The 19,996-nt window shown below is 35.3% G+C and overlaps 1 protein-coding gene across 4 annotated transcripts in view; it reads left to right on the top strand.

Annotated features, from left to right (window-relative positions):
- Positions 1–19,996, top strand: part of CD47 (CD47 molecule) — an 85,759-nt gene that overhangs the window by 39,630 nt on the left and 26,133 nt on the right. The window lies entirely within an intron of this gene.

Here is a 19,996-nt window from a genome sequence, read left to right as displayed (position 1 = left end):
GGAGCCAGTCCCCTACTCTTTCAAATAACTAGAATATTTGAGCTGTCATGTTTGAGTTGAGAATATCTTGCTGTATGATGTATAAATGAAAATCAGTAAAATTATTGCAGCAGGCTAATCTTTTTTCATTTGCTTCTTTCATAGAATGATTTACACTTAAAAGTTGTTGCCTAAATGTTTTTCTTGACATTATATATGTCTCCTCTATTTTTAGGGACTTTCTTCTACATTTGTTATCCAGAGTTGTTTTCCACTTGCTGTCTATTAGGGACAGAATATTTGCACTGGAGTTAGAAATTAATTACACTTCAGACTCGACTTAACTTTGGGACCCTCTTAGCAAGTTCCATAAGTGCTTCATGCATCAAGGACTTAGCCACTGAAACAAAGATGAGTTGCATTTAGCATCATTGTAAATAGTTCCAAACCTGGAGTTAGTGTCCTAAGGAAGAGTGTAAATATAAGAAAAACTATTTCCCAAAAAGGTGGACTCTAAGACGTAGTGACTGCCAATAATAGTGATCTAGTTTGAGCTGTGATTTCCTTTATTCTAGGTATAAAATTAGCCCAAAAATATTCTTTGCTACTTTTATCCTACTTCTCAAACCTTTTAGCCAGAGGAAGGGAGAAGGACCTGTTTATTGGTCAAGCTTTATTCAGATCCTGCTTCTCCCTTTCTCTGGGAGAAAAGTCTTTCCATTGAGGTTCAGGTCCCATTCAGATCCACCTACTTAGAGGGACCAAAACTTCTCATAAAAAGAACTCAAGATTCACTGAACAGAAGAATGTCTTGTGTTTTGCATTCAAGGACAGTATCACCTGCTTTTTAAGATTTAGTATGGGCAGCTAGGTGGCTCAGTGGATAGAGCACTGGCCCTTGAGTCAGTACCATCTGAGTTCAAATCCAGACTCAGACACTTAATAATTGCCTACCTGTGTGACCTTGGGCAAGTCACTTAACCCCATTGCCTTAAATAAATAAAAAAAGTTTGAAAATAAAAAGATTTATTATGTAAGTGGAGAGTCATACTTTCATATACAGTCCTTTCAATTATCCTATAATATGAAGTTCTTATCTTAGTTGATGATTCTAAACTTCATGATTAAAATGGAGAAAATGATGATTTAGCATAGTACTTTTTTTTAATGTGCTTCCTTATAGCCTAATATTCTTGATGTTTACTTTCTTAATTTTCATTAGGATTAGTCTAAAGCCCAGATATAGCCTCTTATGGATCCCTTAGCACTTGAGGGCTTTTAAAAATTCTTTGTTATTACAGTGTGGATGTGATAATATAAATTATTTTCTTGGTTCTGCTTACTTCAGTCTGCATCATTACATATAAGTATTCTCAATTTTTTCTAAAACTCTTTTCTCATTTCTTACATAATCATTGTAAGAACACAGATTCAGATTCTGATAATTCTGTAATAGTAATATATAATAATTTGTTTAGTTACTCCCCAACTGTTTAACCCCTTGGTCTTTGAGATGATAAAAAGAGCTGATAACAAATATTTTTGTACATATTATGTATTTTTCTTTTTTCTTTTTATTCTCCTTGGGTTATAATTCTGAAAATAGTATTTCTGGTTAAAGGGTTTGTAAAGTAAAGTTTAGTAATTTCCTGGCAGTAGTTAAAAATTGTTTTCCAGGATAGTTAGACCAACTCATAACTTCACAACATTGCATCAGTATCACATTTCTACAGTTCTTCCAACATGTCATTTTCCTTTTTTGTCAATTTTGCCAGTACTGTGACTGGAAACTGGGACCTCAAAGTTGCTCTAATTTAATTTTCTCTAATTATAAGTGATTTGGAGCATTTTTCATAGGACTATAGACAGCTTGGATTTCTTTGATTAAAAAAACTGCTTGCTCATGTCCATCGAAAATTTATTATTAAAGACTCTTCCTATATGTTTAAAAAAATTCTTTAAATATCTTGGAAATTAGACCTTTGCCAGAGATACTTGCTACAAATTTTTTTTGGTAATAAAAATAGTCCATTTTTTTTCTTTTTTTGAGTCTCTATCCCTTGTTTGGTCATATCCCTATCTAAAGATCTAAAAGGTAATTTCTTCTTTCTTTCTCTGATTTATTTATGACATTTTATACATTGATCATGTATCCATTTGAAGCTTATTGTGTTAGGTGATGGTCTAGATCTAATTCCTGCAAAACTCTTGACCAGTTTCCTCCATAGATTTTTGTCAAACAGTGAATCCTTACTTAAGTGGTTGGATTGGGTTTGTCATATATTGCGTTATGATGCCATGTACTTAATCTGTTCCATTTATTTACTTCTCTAATTTTTAACTTGTGCCAAATTATTTTGATGATTACTGTTCTGCAGTATAGTTTAGGATCTGATATTACTGGGCCTCCTTCTTTCCCATTTTTCCCCCTCATCATTTGCCTTGAGATGCTTGAAAATTTCATTTTTTTATATAGTTCTATAGTATAATCCTTTGGTAACACTTAATAAATTCTCTTTTCATTTTTATTATATTGACTTGGTCTACTCATAAACAAGTAATGTTCTTTAGTTATTTAAATCTGTCTTTATTTCCTTAGACCATATTTCATGGTTGTATTCATAGTTCCTGTGTATATCTTGATAGGTAGACTCCTGAGCATTTTATACTTTCTATAGTTAGTTTAAATGGAATTTCCTTTTCTGTCTCTTATATGTGATTTTATTTGAATTATGCAACTTTTCATAAGTTATTGCGTTAATTTTTATTTTACTTTGAGATTTTCTATATATCCTATCATCTGCAAAAAAGTGATAATTTGGTTTCTTTATGCTTATTTCTTACTGCTATAGTTAGCATTTCTAACATATCAAATAGCAGTTTTGATAGTGATCCTACTGAAAAAGACTTTAGTTTCTTAGCTATATATATAATGCTTTCTCTTGGTTTCAGATATATACTATTTACTTTTTTAAGAAAGAGTCTACTTGATTTTGTGTTTCTAGTTTTGTTTTTAACATTATGTGTTATATGTGTATGTCTGTTGATATGATAGAATGATTTATAATTTTCCTATGTTAAACAAATTTTGCATTCTTGGCATAAATTTATTCTGGTTACATTATATAATTGTTGATGGTATGTTATTATAGTCTTGTTGGTAATATTTAAAATACTTGCATCTCTGATCACTGAGGTTATTGGTATATTATTTTCTTTTTATGTTTTGACCCTCCCTAGTTTGGGTATTGAGACCTTATTTGTGACATAGAATTTTTTAGAGACTTCTTTTTTCTCTTTTTTAAAACAATTTATACATTGGGATTAATTGTTCTTTGAAAGTTTGGTAGAATTCACATGTAATCCCATCTGTTCATGAAGTTTTCTCCCTTTGGAGTTCACTTATGGCTTGTCAATTTATTTTTCAAGGAGTGTAAATTGTAATAGATTGTAAATTCTCTATTTGGCTAATCTGGGTATTTTTATAAACATGTATTCATTTCTTTTAAATTATTCTGTAGAATACAAAATTCTGTACAGTTGTATTCTGTAGAATGTAAAAAAGTATCAGAAAACCAAAATATTTCTTAACTTTCTCCTTTCCCAACTATCAGAAAGTAGTTCTAAAATCAAAAATCAGTATCAGAAACTAACCGAATAGTATGCTTTTTCACCAGTTTCACCATGCTTAGACCTTTCTCTGTGCATTCATTAGTCATAGAGAGGATCTTAAAGGTTATCTAGTCTTCTTGATATGATTTTTCCCTTGAGCCTATCTTGCATTCTTTTCAAATACTGAATTATTTTAAATGATTACTTTTTTATACTTATATGTACTTTTTTATACACTACAGTTCACAATTATATTTGGAGCCTGCTAAATATAGATTTCAAAGAAATCATATAAATATTGTTATGACTGCATAGTTCAGTTATTTAAAGAACCATATTAGGCCAAGAGCATAGGTTTGATCTCCTTGCTGACCACTTAGATTTGATTCATACCAGAGTTTACATCCTAGATTTTGTTATTGTCTTCCAAATAATTAATAATTGCAAGGAGGTAAGAGTGTATATCTGGAGTAATGCAAATCTATCACAACAAGGAGACTACATCAAGAGCATGCCCTACTGATAATCTACCAAGAATACCATCTTCACATCATCATTATTATAATTACTATTGCCAATCTATTTTCTAACCTCGAGTTTGACCTATCTATTTTTTTCTTAGCTAGATCATTGCTTTCAATTATCCAGTCATGAAAATCATAAATTATGCAGCTAGAAAAGACCTTAGAAGAGGTCTAACCCCTTAGAGTTAAGCATGCTGAGGTCTAAGGAACTGGAAGTGACTTACTCAAGGTCATTCAAATGTTAATGACAGTGAAGACTAGAAGCAGGTTCTCCAGATTTATAATTCTTTCTGTGATAGTTAATGGAATTAGATCTTCATCTGAATTTTGTCATTTTAGCTTCTCAGGTATTATCTTTATAAAGCCACACTACACTAGTTTTAGAATAATCAAATACTAGAGCCAGGGGAGTTTTTATTGGTCATCCAGTCCTAACTACTCATTTTTATAGATAAATTGAGGGCAAATGAAGTGAAATGACTTGTTCTTTGACATATTTATTCCTTCTTTTCATTGTTCACATGTCACTAATGTGAAAGTGAGCCATCTCTTATCAATGTGATAGAGTTTGATAGTTATTTCTTCAAATAAAATAATTTCTGTAGGAGAATCTTGGATGCTGTGTTTGGACAGAATGCAACTTACAGTTTTGGTCTTTTCCTCCCAGTTTTATGTGTTTGTGACCATGAGGTTTCCCCAGTATCATCACAGTGATTTTTTATTTTACAATTCACTGATTATCTAGCTTATAGCAGAAAGCTGTGGGTAGATGGTAATTGTTACTATTTAAATAGCTCTAAATAAGGAAGCAGCAATATAAGAAGAAAAAAAGAAAGTGTCTGAAGTCAGAGTACCTAAAAATCATTCTTGGTATTACCTGTGTTATCTGGGGCAAGTTATTTGACCTTCCTTGGAGTTTCTTTCCTCATCTATAAAGTTAGGGAGTTAAATTCAATGGCCTATGAGATCCTTCTAACTCTAACTCTGTGACTATGATTGTGGGTTTAGGTGATAGCTTTTTGTAATGAACAGATAGTGATGGAGACATTCAGAGCCAAATCTTGTTTGAGACAATGGTAGTTTATTCTCCCATCTTCCCTTCTCCAATTTTCCCATGTGTCTCTTTTATCCTTTAATAACCAAATAAAATCATTGTTCTGTATTTTAAGAGTCAGTCTTTGGGTCTCCTTTTCTCTCTCCATAGTGGCAGAGATATTAAATAACCTTAATTGCTTCTCCTTCCCATGATTTTGGTATTATGTGGGGTCAAATATAAGCTTGACATCAAGAAAAACTTCCTAAATTACACAGACTGCTTTGAATAATGGTGACTTCTTCCTCTTTGGCTGTCTCATCGCAGAGGCTTGTTAAATATGTTCTAGTCGAGATTTATGTATCATATTGATTAGAGTGGACATCCATTGACATCCCTCCAACTCTCAAACTGTGATTCTGGAAATGTTATTCATAGAATGGTTTTTCTAGACCTTTTTCTTTTAGTGAAGAAATTTAAAAATTGTCTGCTCCTTCTTTTGTGATAACTTTAGTGACAAAAGGATGAAATTCATAATTTGCTCATTTCATTCCTGTGCAGTCTGCTGCTGAATTTAATAGCTAGCATTTACATACCTCTTTCAGGTTTGCAGAGTGCTTGGCAAATCTTAACTCACTTGATCCTCACTACAGCTTTGTGAAGGAAGTATTATTTTTCCTCCATTTTACAGATGAAGAAACAGGTTGAAAGGGGTGACTTGCCCAAAGTCACTTGGCTAATTCTGACTCAGACATTTAATAACTATCATTCCAACAAAGCAGCTGGGTGGTGCATTAGATAGAACACTGGACCTGGAGTCAGGAAGACCCGAGTTCAAATACCCCCTGGGCAGCCCACTTGAGAATAATAACATCTCTTGCCTCCCAAGGATTGTTGTGATAAAGTAATGTCTCATTTGTATTTTAGTAAATGAAGTACATTTTATTTGCATTTATTTCATTACAGTACAGTATAGATCTGACCATGTCATTCTCCCTACTCAGTAAACTCAATATCTAGAATCAAATCCAAACCCTGTTTGGTCTTTAAAGTCCTTTGCAACCATGTTCTTCTTCATCTATTACACTTGACTCTTTTCTGTGCTCTCTAAAATCCATGAACAGCAATGTACTTGTTCTTCCTCTCAAACAACACTCTCCCAACTATCTTGTCTCATATTCTTTGTCCTATTTACCTGGAAATCTTTCCCCCTCACCTTTGTCTCTCAGCTACCCTTGGCTTCATTAAAGACTCCCTTTTTCTTTTCCCCTCCCTTCCCCAGTCCCTTCCCCTCTTCAATTATCTTCCATCAACCCAATATTTGTTTTGTATGTACATAGTTATTTACATATTGTCTTTTCCATCAGAATGTCGGATTTTCAGTGTGGCAGGTACAGTGTTTTAACCTTTATTTGTACCACCAGTACTTGCTTAGTGTAGTGCCTAGTACAAAATAAATGCTTAAGAAATATTTGTCTGTTTTTTTGTCTTCAAAAAAAACTGGAACAACAATTAAAAATTTGTTTTATATATTTTCTATAATGTTTTCTGTAATGACTTTAATATATAGATTAATATACAGATTTTTCTGCACCTCTGAAATCATCATGTAAAAGCAGCAGTTTTTAAAATTGAGAAATAGACTGTGTCATCAAGAACCCTAAAATATAGCATCAACAAATGAGATAGTGTTTGGTGTGCCAGTCTAGTGCATTTCACTTTTTATTTAAGCTCCAAGTTTTGCTTGGATCCTAGGTATTTGGAGGCGACTTAACATTTGTTATAGTTGCCACCTTTAATTTCTGAACCACTTTTTTAGATTCACTTATGTGACATAGGAAAAGATCACAGATAGTAAAAGTCCTTGAGATTTTATTGTATCTCAAAACCCAAATTTTACACTGTCAGAATACATTAACAGGATACCACATAGTTGCCACAGAACAGCAGTTCTGTGTAAGGTTGACAAACGAAGTTTTTGTGAGATGAACTGAAGTTCAGAAAAATTTGAACTCGTGTTTCAAAGATATTAATTTCTGGGGCATCAGGCAGATAATGCTAATATATGTTAGATGTTTTTGTTTAACTTGAGCAAGAATATAACAATTATGTTATAAAAGAAACAAATGTAGAAAATATAAATAAAATATAAAAATATAAATAATAAATAAAAATATAGAAAACTTAGAAGCAAAGATTTTATATTAGAAACATGGTTGTATCTATAGCTACTGGCCAATATGTTAGATACTATTATATGGAAAATTATAGTCCATGAATTTATAGTCCATGAATTTCTTTTTTTTTAAATATATATTAAAATCTTCATTTATTAATGGTTTCTCTTTTTTTATTAGAAACATTTGTCTTGAGCCTTTTTTTTTCAGGCCCTGTTTTCAAAGAACTCTTTTTTTTAAATTTTATATTATTAAAATAATCTTGTTGTGAGAGTAATCATAACCCCCCAAAGGATGAGAAACCTCAAGAATAGTAAGAGGAAAAAAAATGTACTTCGCTCTATGTTCAGACTCCAATGGCTTTGTCTCTGGGATGAGTTGCCTTTATCATAAGTCCACCAAAAATGTTGCTTCAATATTTTTCCCACAGTTGCTATTACTAGCTGTATTTCCCTCCACCCTATTCCTTCCCACTCTCATTTTTTCTATTCTCTCTCTCTCTCTCTCTCTCTCTCTCTCTCTCTCTCTCTCTCTCTCTCTCCCCTTTCACCCTGACCCTGTTCAGAAGTGTGTTGTATCTAAGTACCCTCTCCCACAATCTTCTCTCTCTTCTATCACCTATTCCCCCTTTCCCTTTCCCCCTTATCCCAGTCTTTTTATCTCATTTTGTTCTAGGGTAAGATAGATTTCTATACCCTATTGAGTATGTTTTTTCCTCTCTGAGCCATTTCTGATGAGAAGGAGGATTCACTCATTCCCCCTTGCCTTCTCCCATTCCTCTTCTTTGTAAAAGCTTCCTCTTGACTCCTATATGAAATATCTTAACCCTTTCTTCTCTACTTTCCCTTCCTCCCAGTACTTGCTTTTATTACCCATTGATTTTATCTTTTTACTATATTATTCCATCATATTCAGCTCCTTCCTGTGTCCTATCTATCTATCTATCTATCTATTCCTTCTAACTGCTCTTATGAATGAGAAAATTCATATGAGTTATCAGTATCTTCTTCCCATGCAGGAATACGAACAGTTAACATCATAGTCAGTCCTTCTTATCCACCCCACTCTGTGGTTCACCCCCTCTATGGTTCACCTGAGTCCTGTACTTGGAGATCAAACATTCTGTTCAGTTCTGGTTGTTTCATTAGGAAACTTTGAAAGTCCCCTGTTTCATTGAACGTCCATCTTTTCCCCTGAAAGAAGATGTTCAGGTTTGCTGAGTAGTTGATTCTCAGTTGTAAACCAAGATCTTTTGCCTTCCAGAATATCATATTCCAAGCCCTACAAGCCCTTAATGTAGATGCTGCGAGATCCTATGTAATCCTGACTATAGAGCCACAGTAGCTGAATTGTTTGTTTCTGGTAGCTTTTAGCATTTTCTCTTTGACTTGGGAGTTTTGGAATTTGGCAATAATATTTCTGGGAGTTTTTCTTTTGGGATCTCTTTCAGGAAGTGATCAGTGAATTTCCTCTATTTCTATTTTACTCTCTGCTTCAAAGATCTCAGGGCAATGTTGCTGTATTATTTCCTGAAATATGAAGTCTAGGCTCTTCTCCTGGTTGTGACTTTCAGGTAGCCCAATAAGTTTTAAATTATCTCTTCTGGATCTGTTTTCAAAGTCAGTTGTTTTTCCAGTGAGATACTTCACATTTTCTTTAAAAAAATTTTTTTTGGGGGGTACAGTTTTATTACTTCCTGGGTTCTTGTAAAGCCATCCACTTCCTTTAGTTCCATTCTACATTTGAAGGAGTTATTTTCTTCAGAGAGCGTTTTTATCTCCTTTTCTGGCCAATTCTGCATTTTAAGGCATTCTTCACCTCATTTGCCTTTTGTGTTGCTTTTTCCATTTGACCTAAACTGGTTTTTAATATATTATTTTCTTCAGCATTTTTGTTTTTCTTTCACCAAATTGCTGACTTGGTTTTCATCATTTATCTGCATCACTCTTATTTCTCCTCCTAATTTTTCCTCTACCTCCCTTAATTGCTTTTCACAGTCTTTTTTTGAGCTCATCCATAGACTGAACCCATTTTCTATTTCTCTTGGAGGCTTTGGATACAGAAGCTTGAATTTTGTCATCATCCTCAATGGGACCAAAATAATTTTCTATGGTCATATTCTTCTTTTTCTGTTGTTTGCTCATTTCCCCAGCCTATGACTGATTTACCAAGATCCAAGGCTTTGGGGTTCTTTTGGGATCTTAATTCCTCTAAAGTCTTATGAGAGGCTTCAGTCCCTTCTCTCCGCCCTGGAGCTGTGAGGATGGTCCCTGCTCAGCTATGGTAGTAGGCTATGGTAGTATGGAAGCCCAAACTACATCCTGGATCTGAGTATGGGCAAACAGCTGAGTCCTGCCCCCAGGGAGAGTAGAGAGATTTTCACAGTCTTCCCCAACCATCTATGGGCTGAGAGCTCTGGATGTGCTGGGTGGCTCTGCTGACTCCTGCTGCAGGTTCTCACCACAGGGCTGCTCTGAGGCTGGCTCTGCACTCACTCTGGAGTGTCAGAGTTCTCTCACCACTCCTTCTGGCTGTTTCCGATGATTAAACCGCCCCCTCTGCCATGGACCCAGGCATCCAGCCCAGCTGTACCGTGCTGCAGCTTTTTCTAACCCCCAGTCCTGCTAAGTTGTCTTGGCCTGGGACATTGTATCACTCAATCTTTCTGTGGGTTCTGCCCCTCTGGATTTTTTCCAGAGTCATAATTTGATGGCTTTTGGAATTTTGGGTGGAATGAGTTTCCCTGAATTCCTGCCTCACACTGCCATCTTGACTCTGCCTCACATCTGCGCCCCTACCCCCCTCCATGTACTTCTTTTTGCAGTCAACTCAGTAGTACAGAAAAACCTGAATTCAAATCTAGACTTAGAAATTTTCTAATTGTGTGATTAGCCAGATCACATGTTTGTTTCCTCAACTATTAAATGGAGATAAAGATAGCACCCACAGGGCTATTGTGAAGATTATATTTTTAAAATTTTTCTAACAATGCTTGGCATATATAATTCATGTTTAATAAATGCTTTTTCTCCTCTCCGTTTCTCTCACATTTTGTTTAAGACTAGAAAAGCTGAATTTCAAATAAATTTAAATTTTTTTTATTGCTTTAAGAATGGTCACTTATGCTTGAAATTAGCTTGTGTGAGTTTTTCCTTTTATCCTTTTATCCATAAAGTCTTAAAAAGAGGTTTTATGTCTGACTCATCCATAGATTAAGAGAAACAGTGATGGGCTCTGTTTTATAGCTCTGCACAACCTTTTCAAATCTGTTTATATAATATATTCAGGAAGAAAATTGTTATAGAAATATGCTGTACGATCCATAGTCATAACGAAAATTGCTCTAAATCATTACTTATTAGAGAAATGCAAATTAAAGTATCTCTGAGGTACCACCTCATCCCTCCCAGACTGGATAATATGACCAGAAAGGACAGTGATCATTGTTGGAAGGGTTGTGGGAAATCTGGGATGCTAATGCATTGTTGGTGGAGCTGTGAACTCATCCAACCTTTCTGGAGAGCAGTCTGGAACCTATGTCCAAAGGGCAACAAAAATGTGTATACCCTTTGATCAAGCAATACCACTACTGGGCCTATACTCTGAAGAGATGATGAAAAAGGGTAAAAACATCACTTATACAAAAATATTCATAGCAGCCCTGTTTGTGGTGACAAAGAACTATAAATTAAGTGAATGTCCTTCAATTGGTGAATGGTATATGTATGTCATGGAACACTATTGTTCTATTAGAAACCAGGAGGGATGGGAATTCAAGGAAGCCTGGAGAGATTTGCCTGAACTGATGCTGACTGAGATGAGCAGAACCAGAAAAACACTATACACCCTACAGCAACATGGGGGCAATGTTCAACTTTGATGGACTCATTGCAACAATAAGGAACAGTTTGGGGCTGTCTGCAATGGAGAATACCATTTGTGTCCACATAAAGAACTGTGGAGTTTGAACAAAGACCAAGGACTATTCCCTTTAATTTAGAAAAAAAAAAAAAAAAACCTGACATCTTATTGTCTGCTCTAACTATCTCTTTTACTTTATGTTTCTTCCTTAAGGATATGATTTCTCTCTCATCACATCCAGTTTGGATCAATGTATACCATGGAAAGAAAATAAAGACTGGCAAATTGCCTTCTGTGGGGAGGTGGGGGGCGTAAGATTAGGGGAAAAATTGTAAAATTCAAAATAAAATCTTAAAAAAAAATGTGCTGTATACTTCCCTTGTACACAGAGAAGATGCTATTTTCTCTGGTTTTGGATCCCTTCCATTTAATTCCCCTCCCAGATGATGTTTGCAGTCCTTGGAAAACAAGAGTTGTGAGATTTCTTCTTGTGGTATCTTCCCTGGTTAAAATAAATTAGTGAGGGATAACCATACAAGTTCCAAGGTTGTGTGGGCAGAAAAGTAAGGGGGAAAAAAACCTATGAAAATTTTCTATGTCCAAGTCAAAGAACATTTATTAAGTGCATCTTTTGTGCCAAATATTACTAGGTACTGGGAATATGAAGATGAAATCAAAAGTTTCTACGTTAAGAAACTTGTTGACTGGGGAAGATACATATACATAGACAATTATGTTCTTAAGACCAAAGTGTGTAAGAAGTGAAGGTAAAATCCAAAGTACTATAGAATATTTTGAACAGAGGAGGAACACTTATTAAACCCCTTGATCAACCCATCTTAATACTAGTACCTTTCCTCTGTTATTTCCTATTTTTATCCTGCATATGCTTTATATACATCTGTGTCTTAGTTTTTCCATTAAATTGTAAGCTCCTTGACTGCCAAGCTCTGTCCTCTGCCCCTGGAACAGGACTCTGGGGCTCTGAACACATTCAGATCCTGATCGCAGTCTAGGCCCCCCCAATAGAACAGCAGGGCCCCCCCCACCTCAAGCAGAGAGGGGAGCACATATGGTCATTCACAGACCAGGAGGGAGGACAGAGCCTCACATACTGAGACCCTTGTGGGAATGTCCCAAAACCGGAGGAAGCACCCCAAAACCAGGCTCAGGCTTGGAAAATGAGCAAGCAGAGAAACAAGAGGAAGACCATTGAGAAATATTTTGTAAATGAGCTCAAGAAGGATCAAAACACTCAGTTTGAAGATGAGGAAGCACAAGCTCCTGCATCTAAAGACTCCAAGAAAAACAGAAATTAGGTTCAGGCTATGACAGAGCTCAAAAAAGACTTTGAAAATCAAATGAGGGAGTTGGAAGAAAAACTGGGAAAAGAAAGGAGAGAGATGCAGGAAAAATATGAAAATGAAGTCAGCAGCCTAGTCAAGGAAATCAAAAAAAAATGCTGAAGAAAATAGCATGCTAAAAACCAGTTTAGGTCAAATGGATAAAACAAAAAAGTTATGGAGGAGAAGAATGCTTTAAAAAGCAGAATGGGCCAGGTGGAAAAAGATAAGAAAACTCTTGAGGAGAACAAATCCTTCAGACAAAGAATAGAATACAGGGAGATTGATGAATTTACCAGAAATAAGGAATCAATACTTCAAAACCAAAAAAAATGAAAAATTAGAAGAAAATTTGAAATATCTCATTGAAAAAACAACTGATATGGAGCACAGACTTAGGAAAGATAATTTCAAAATTATTGGAATACCTGAAAGTCATGATCAAGAAAAGAGCCTTGACATCATTTTCAAAGAAATACTACAAGAAAATTGCCCTGATATTCTAGAAGCAGAGGGCAAAATAGAAATGGAGAGAATCCACCGCTCCCCCCCGAGAAAGAGATCCCCAAAAAAAACCAACCCCTAGGAATATTATCTCCAAGTTCCAGAACTCCCAAGTCAAAGAGAAAATATTACAAGCAGCCAGAATGACACAATTCAAATATCATGGAGCTGCAGTCAGGATCACACAGGACTTAGCAGCAACTACATTGGAAGCTCTTAGGGCTTGGAATATAATATACTGGAAGGCAAAAGAGCTTAGAATGCAGCCAAGAATGAACTACCCAGCAAGGCTGAATGTCCTCTTCCAGGGAAAAAGATGGACTTTCAATGAACCAGGGGAATTTCAGATGTTCCTTTTGGAATGGCCAGAGCTGAACAGAAGGTTTGATCTTCAGATACAGGACTCAGGTGAAGCATGGAGATTGGAGGAGAGGGGGGGAATATGAGGTACTTAATGAGGATGAACTGCATGTATTCCTGCATAGAAAAATGACACTGATGATACTCATATGAACCTTCTCAGTTAATAGAGCAGGTAGAGAGAGCTTTTATAGTTGAAGCACAGGAGAAAGCTGAATTTGAAGATAAAATATGGTGTAAAAATGGAGTCAATAGGAAAAAAGGGAAATGGAATGGGAGAAAGAAAAAGGAGAGGGGGAATAGTCCAAGATATTTCACATAAGATTTTTTTTATTACAATGAGCTATTGCAATGATATGGAAGGGGGGAGGCAAGGGGGAATGAGGGAACCTTTGCTCTCATCAGAGATGGCTAGGAGAGGAAACAGCATATATACTCAATGGGGTATAGACATCTGGAGTAAGAAGGAGGGGGGAGCAGGGGGAAGGGGTGGGGATGTGAATAAAGGAGGAGAGGATGGACCATGGGGGGAGAGTGGTCAGATATAACACATTTTCTTTTTTACTTCTTGCAAGGGGCTGGGATTGGAAGGCCTGTCTAGGACCATAGGGCCAGGTAGATTCTGGGTCTAAGGGGTGGTAGGGGGGGCTCTGGGCCTCTTGGCCCCAGGACCAGGGATCTGTCTGCTGCGCCACTCAGCGACCCTACAGCAGAGTAAGAGTGAAAGGAGAGAGAAAATATAGTACATGGTAGTGGAGAAATAAGAAAGGAGGGAGTTGTGATCAGCAGTGGCAATGGTGGAAAAATATGGAAGTAACTTTTGCCATGGACTTATCATAAAGAATGTGATCCACCCGTGACAGAGTTATTGGTGTTGGAACAAAGACTCAAGCACATTTATTATTATTATTATTATTATTTTGGGGGGGGGCAGGGCAAATGGGCTGGGTGGCCTGCCTGGGGTCACATAGCAGGGTGATCATTGGGTGTCTGAGGCCGGTTTGGACCCAGGTGCTCCTGGCTTCTTGAAGGCAAGTACAAACATTTTGCCCCTTTTTATATGCCAAGTATTTAGGGTAATTCCTGGCCCAGAATATGCACTTAAATGCTTATCAATTGATTGATTTCAGTTTTTTCTAGTATTGAAGAAGTTTTCAAAATCAGCTTCAACCAGTGAATGCTTCCATGGCTTTTAAAACATAGGGCTTAGGAACTGGACCTTTGATTTAATTAGTGTAGGGAATTCCTGATGATCAAATTAGCTTCACTAATGTTTTTTGGAATTTTGTCTTGTCTTAAGTGAGTTGCTTGAAGGGATGGGAGATGAAAAGGACTTACCCCGGGTTCAACAGCCTATATGAGATAGAAGAGGAACGTGGATACTTGAACCCAGGTCTTTTTACTTCCAAGTCCCAATTATCTTCTAAGCAAGACAATCTCTTTGAAATGTGGAGAGAGGCAGCTGTTTTGTATGGCTATGGTATACCTTAAATATATTTTTTCATAATTCTTCTGAGCTTATTTTTTCCCATGTATTTGTCATTATTTTCATGGTAGCCGTATTACCATCAATTACTGTCATATATATTATTCACTTACTGGATTGTGCACAGAAAGTTCTTAATCTTACATTGTTGGTCTTCCTTCTAATATTTAACATTGTCTTAGATAAATGCTGTCTCATAGCATGTGCAGAATGTCCCTTGCAAAACAATTTTTTTGTGCTGTATATGTATGGGAAAGGGTGTATGGTGATCTAGACCTCCTATGATTTCAACGATGTAGGGACCTCTCTACATTTGGAAATTCCCTCTCCATTATGGATAGTGTCACTTTTTTTTGCATCCACAGATAAAGAACTTTCTTGGTGACACTGAGAGGCAAGTGCCTGTGGTCATATGGCTAATATATAGCTTTTCAAAGATTGGGCTCTTTTTTTTTGGTTTTATTTCCTATAGTATTTTTGTTTTCTAATTCTCTGTTATTTTTCTAATCTTAAATCACTTTTTTCTTATTTTGAGTTTATTTGTTAGGGTTCTAATTTTTGAAAGTGCATACATAGTTCAGTAATCCTCTCTTCTATTTTGTTCATGTATGTTCTTAGGGGTATAATTTATTATCTGAGGACTTCTTTAGCTTTAGGCTGTCTGGTATCTTGTTTCATCTTTTATTGTTTCTTTTCACATACTTAATGATTTCTAAATATATTCTACTTCTATGATTGGTTCTTTGACCTATTTATTAAGTCTCTATTTGGATCTGTTTCTCTTGTTTGAATTTCTTGAACTGGTTATTATTTTTATTGCATAATGTCCTATATGTTGTATGCTTGCTACTTCTGTCTTTTTCATTTATTTGCAATTTTTTGTTTCCTAATATGTGGTTATAATTCATATGTGTATGTATATGCTAATAATTCTTTAGCAGTTCCATAAGTTCTAGTTTCTTCATCTGTTTGCTCAAATCTATATTTTCCTTTTTGTTTGTTTGTTTCTCTTTAAGATTTGTCTACATCTATGAGAAGGATATTAGAGACTTGCAGTTTTTTATTGGATTTTTTTTTGTTGGGTGGGGTTGGCCAATTTAGTTCATTTTTTTCTTTTTGACCTTAGTCAAAATTTGGAAGGTAGAAGTTTAATATAGATATTGATTGTCTAGTATTCGTTTTCATTTAATCTAAGTTCCTCATTTTATATACTATGAATTTTTAGTTTTTTTAATTTTTTATTTAAGGCAATGGGGTTAAAGTGACCTGCCCAAGGTCACATGGCTAGGCAATTATTAAGTCCATCTAGCTGCCCCTATTATGAATTTTTGATTTTGCTTTGTTTGATAGCATGGTTGCAAGTCCTGCTTCTTTAGCTATGCTTGGTGAATAGCAAATTTTTATTCTACCTTTCATTATTCTGTGAATATTTTGCACTTTAAATGTGTTTATTATAAGCAATAAATTTTAGAGTTGTTTTCTGATCCAATTTGTTGTTTTTACTTTATTTAGTTGTTTAATACATTCTCATTTAAAGTTATGAGTTAAGTTTATAATTTCCTCTATGTGCCTTTTTTATGTTACTTTTTTTCTGAATCATAATTTTAAAATTTCTTTTCCTGTTTTTAGACACAATACTTTCTCCTATCAGTTATTTTTGCTTAAATTAGCTCATAACAACCCTCTTCCCTTAGAATCCCTTCCTGCCATCCTAAAGCCCTACTTCCTTTTATTTCTCATTCCTTTCTCTGGTTTTATAATTCTACTCATATTAAGTCATTTTTCTTTCTTCCTTTTATTGTCTTTTTACTTTACTTTTCTTCCTTTCTCCTCTTAAAAAAAATTCTCTTAAGTAATCATAAAAAATATTTCTGGGGGTGGCTAGGTGGCACAGTGGATAGAGCACTGACCCTGGAGTCAGGAGTACCTGAGTTCAAATTCGGCCTCAGACACTTAATAATTACCTAGCCCTGTGGTCTTGGGCAAGCCACTATTTGCCTTGCAAAAATGTAAAAAAAAAAAAAATCATCTCTGGCCTCTTCTCCCCTTCAGTTTTTGTGGATTAGGAATTTTTTTTTTTAGTTTCTGTACCTTTTCCTAAAAAGAATTTTGTTTTGTCATCCTCCTCATTAATTCTCTATCATTCTTCACTTTTATTTTTTGATTCATAGACTTTATTTTCACCTTTTCAAGTACCTATTTTGAATTCCCTCTTCTAAATAATTTCTGTGTTATTGCCTAGTAGATGTTCCCCTTTCCTTTTTTTATCAGTTGTGCCTCATTCTTAGAAGAATCAAGTCTTGTGGGAAACAGTAAAAATATACCTAATGATCAAAATTTAAATTTCCCTATGTCCTTGATCATACAGTTCATTTCTACTCCTTGCTAACTCCATGGTGCCTTTCTTTCCCATGAACTGTGGTTAATCTTCTGGATTCAGATTTCTCTATCATCTGTTATCTATTTCCCTTTATCTTGAGGCAGGGTGCTGTCCATGGAGTAATAATCTACCCTCAGAGATTGTGTTCTCTAAGCCCCAAATCCCTTCAGAGTATAAGCATAAAGTTTCTGTTGTCCATTATATAATATCACTCTGCCTGTGATGGAGCATTTCAAGCTTTTATTGGTCTGATTAGCCACAGTCAGACATGTGACTCATCTCTAACATAGTGATATCATTTTGGTCTTCTTTGATAATGAAGGACAAGAGTCAACCGATCCACCAACCGTCTCCCTTCCGCTTCCCCTTCCCCCAGCTACATACAATGAGAAAGCTTTTCAATGGGGAGCCCCTTGCACCACTAAATTCAGATTTCTCTGCTTCTTTCCTTCCATTGACACTTCACCCATAGCACTTCTCAAGTGTTCTTTTCCCTTAATTATTTCCATTGACTCTATTAGTTTGGGAACATTATCCATTTTTCTTCTGTCTTTTACCTCTTTCCCTTTATGCAGCCTCCCATTTTGCAGTTTTCTTCCAGATGACTGGAGGAGAAAGTGAGTGAGACTGGTAACTGCACAGCCCTGCCTCACTTAAATTCAATTCATTTGCCAGTCAAGAAATCCCCTTCCTGATGTCATTAGTCCTCTTCCATAACTAAGTACAGACGGTGGTTAACTATAATTACTTCTACCTTCTACCAAAATAAAACAAAAAATCTTTGATTTACCTGGCAGGGAGGGTATTTATAATAAAGTTTAGTCCCATAGGTCCCACCCTCTACCAGTATTGTTCTTATTTAAATTCCAGTTTCATCTTTAACCCCTGGTGTATTTTTAGAAAGAAATTTATCAGTGATCCTTTTGCTTTTATTTTGTTGTGATTGAAATCTGGGCTCAGTTGTCTTTGGTTGTCTTTCTTTTCTAGTTTTTTTTTTTCCATTTAGATTTATTTCATTAATTTTCCTTTTCCTAATAGCTGTTTACCTCTACTTATGGTTGTGTTGTCTAGGGTATTTCTAAATCAGGCAATCTGCTAATTTTTGTCTTTGTTTTGTAGGAATACTTCAAATGCCTTTTTATATTTAATAGCATCCATCTTTTTTCATTATTAATTAGACTCAGGTTTCCAGAGTATGTCATTTTGAGTTTCATCTTAAACTCTTTGATTTTTTGCAATATATTATCCCTACCCTCCTATGATTATTTGTTCATGAAGAATAAATAGTCTTGTATTATTTGTGTTTCTTTTATTTTATATTTAGAGGCTTTTCTCCTGGTCATTTGCAGATTTGTTGTTTATCATTGAAATTGTTGAATTTAACCATTATGATCTTACAGTTTGCAGCATATGGTTTTTGTTTCTGTTTTTCACCTGGAGACAATCCTGAATTCTTTTGATTCATTTTGGTTTTTGTTTTCAGAAATTTTGTCAACTTTCTTGTATTTTTTTCTTAATATTATGATATTCAGATATTTTCTTAAAATTTGTATTCTTCAAGGAGGCATGATCCTTAAATTGTGTCTATGCATCCTGTCTTGAGATCAATATATTTTGTTTAAATAGATATATAATGGGTCTTTTAACATTTTTGCATTTTGCTTCTCTTATTCTGTTAGTTTCACTTAAATACATTTATACTTAGGCAGATGATGTAAGACTTGGAGTAAGGAAGATCTGAGTCCAAATCTTGTCCTCTGACACTTGTAATCTGACTTCTCTCATTCTCATTCCCTCATCTGTAAAATGTGATAATGACGATATTGACCATACAAAATGTTTGAGGATTAAATGTTAATAAATGTACAACATGTTGCAAACCATAAACTGATATGTAAATACTAAGTCCAGTAGCTCTTATTCTCAGTCACATGTTTGTCTGCTCTTTTGCTTCTGTTGAGAAACCTTACCATCATGGATTCAAGTTTTCCTATTCAGTAAATCATTTCTGCTGTATAAGCAATACATTCCATAATTTTTACCCCTTTTAGTTTTCATTTTAGGATTTTTGTTCTCTCTTGAACTGTTCATCAGCATTCCACAGTAGGTCTATGTTACACAGGGAATGCCCTGAGTCCTCTGACTCATCATGTATTGGTTCGGTTTCCTTTGTCTTGCAATATTTATTTAGAAAGTTTTAACTCATTTGAATGTCTTGGTGGTCACTTACCCTTCTATTTTAATATTTTCCATGTTGATTTTTGTCTTTTGTTCTTAATTCTAGTCTTCCCTCCCCCTCTTTTTATTCTCCTTTTGCACATTTTCTGATTCTTTCCCTCTTTGATGGCAGATCCTGTTGAGATTGAGTGTCACAGCTGGGAAATTCATTCTGCCAGTTTCATTTCTAAGTTTTCTGAGAGTGGGGATGCTCAGCTAGATTATAGGTGGGCCCTTTTCCTTAAGGCCTCATACCGATTTTTCCCTTTTGCCCTCCTCCACTTACTGGCATCTTGCTCCATTTTCCCATGTTCTTTAGTTCTCTGACTCATCATTGCTATAGTGTTCTACTACCCCATGAAGAACAGTTTCCACTTTCCTATGTCTCCTCTTTCCCCTCAAGGGGTGCCTGCTGATTTGTTGGCCACGGAATGGTTGGATGAAAATAGGGAAATGGTGTGCTGGCAGAAACTGCAATAGAAGGAAGGAATGCTGAGAGATCCCCAGAGCATTAGTTAGT

This window comes from Macrotis lagotis, chromosome 1, assembly GCF_037893015.1.
Source record: "Macrotis lagotis isolate mMagLag1 chromosome 1, bilby.v1.9.chrom.fasta, whole genome shotgun sequence".
Classification (NCBI taxonomy): Eukaryota; Metazoa; Chordata; class Mammalia; order Peramelemorphia; family Peramelidae; genus Macrotis; species Macrotis lagotis.
This window is presented reverse-complemented; position numbering and strand designations above follow the sequence as displayed.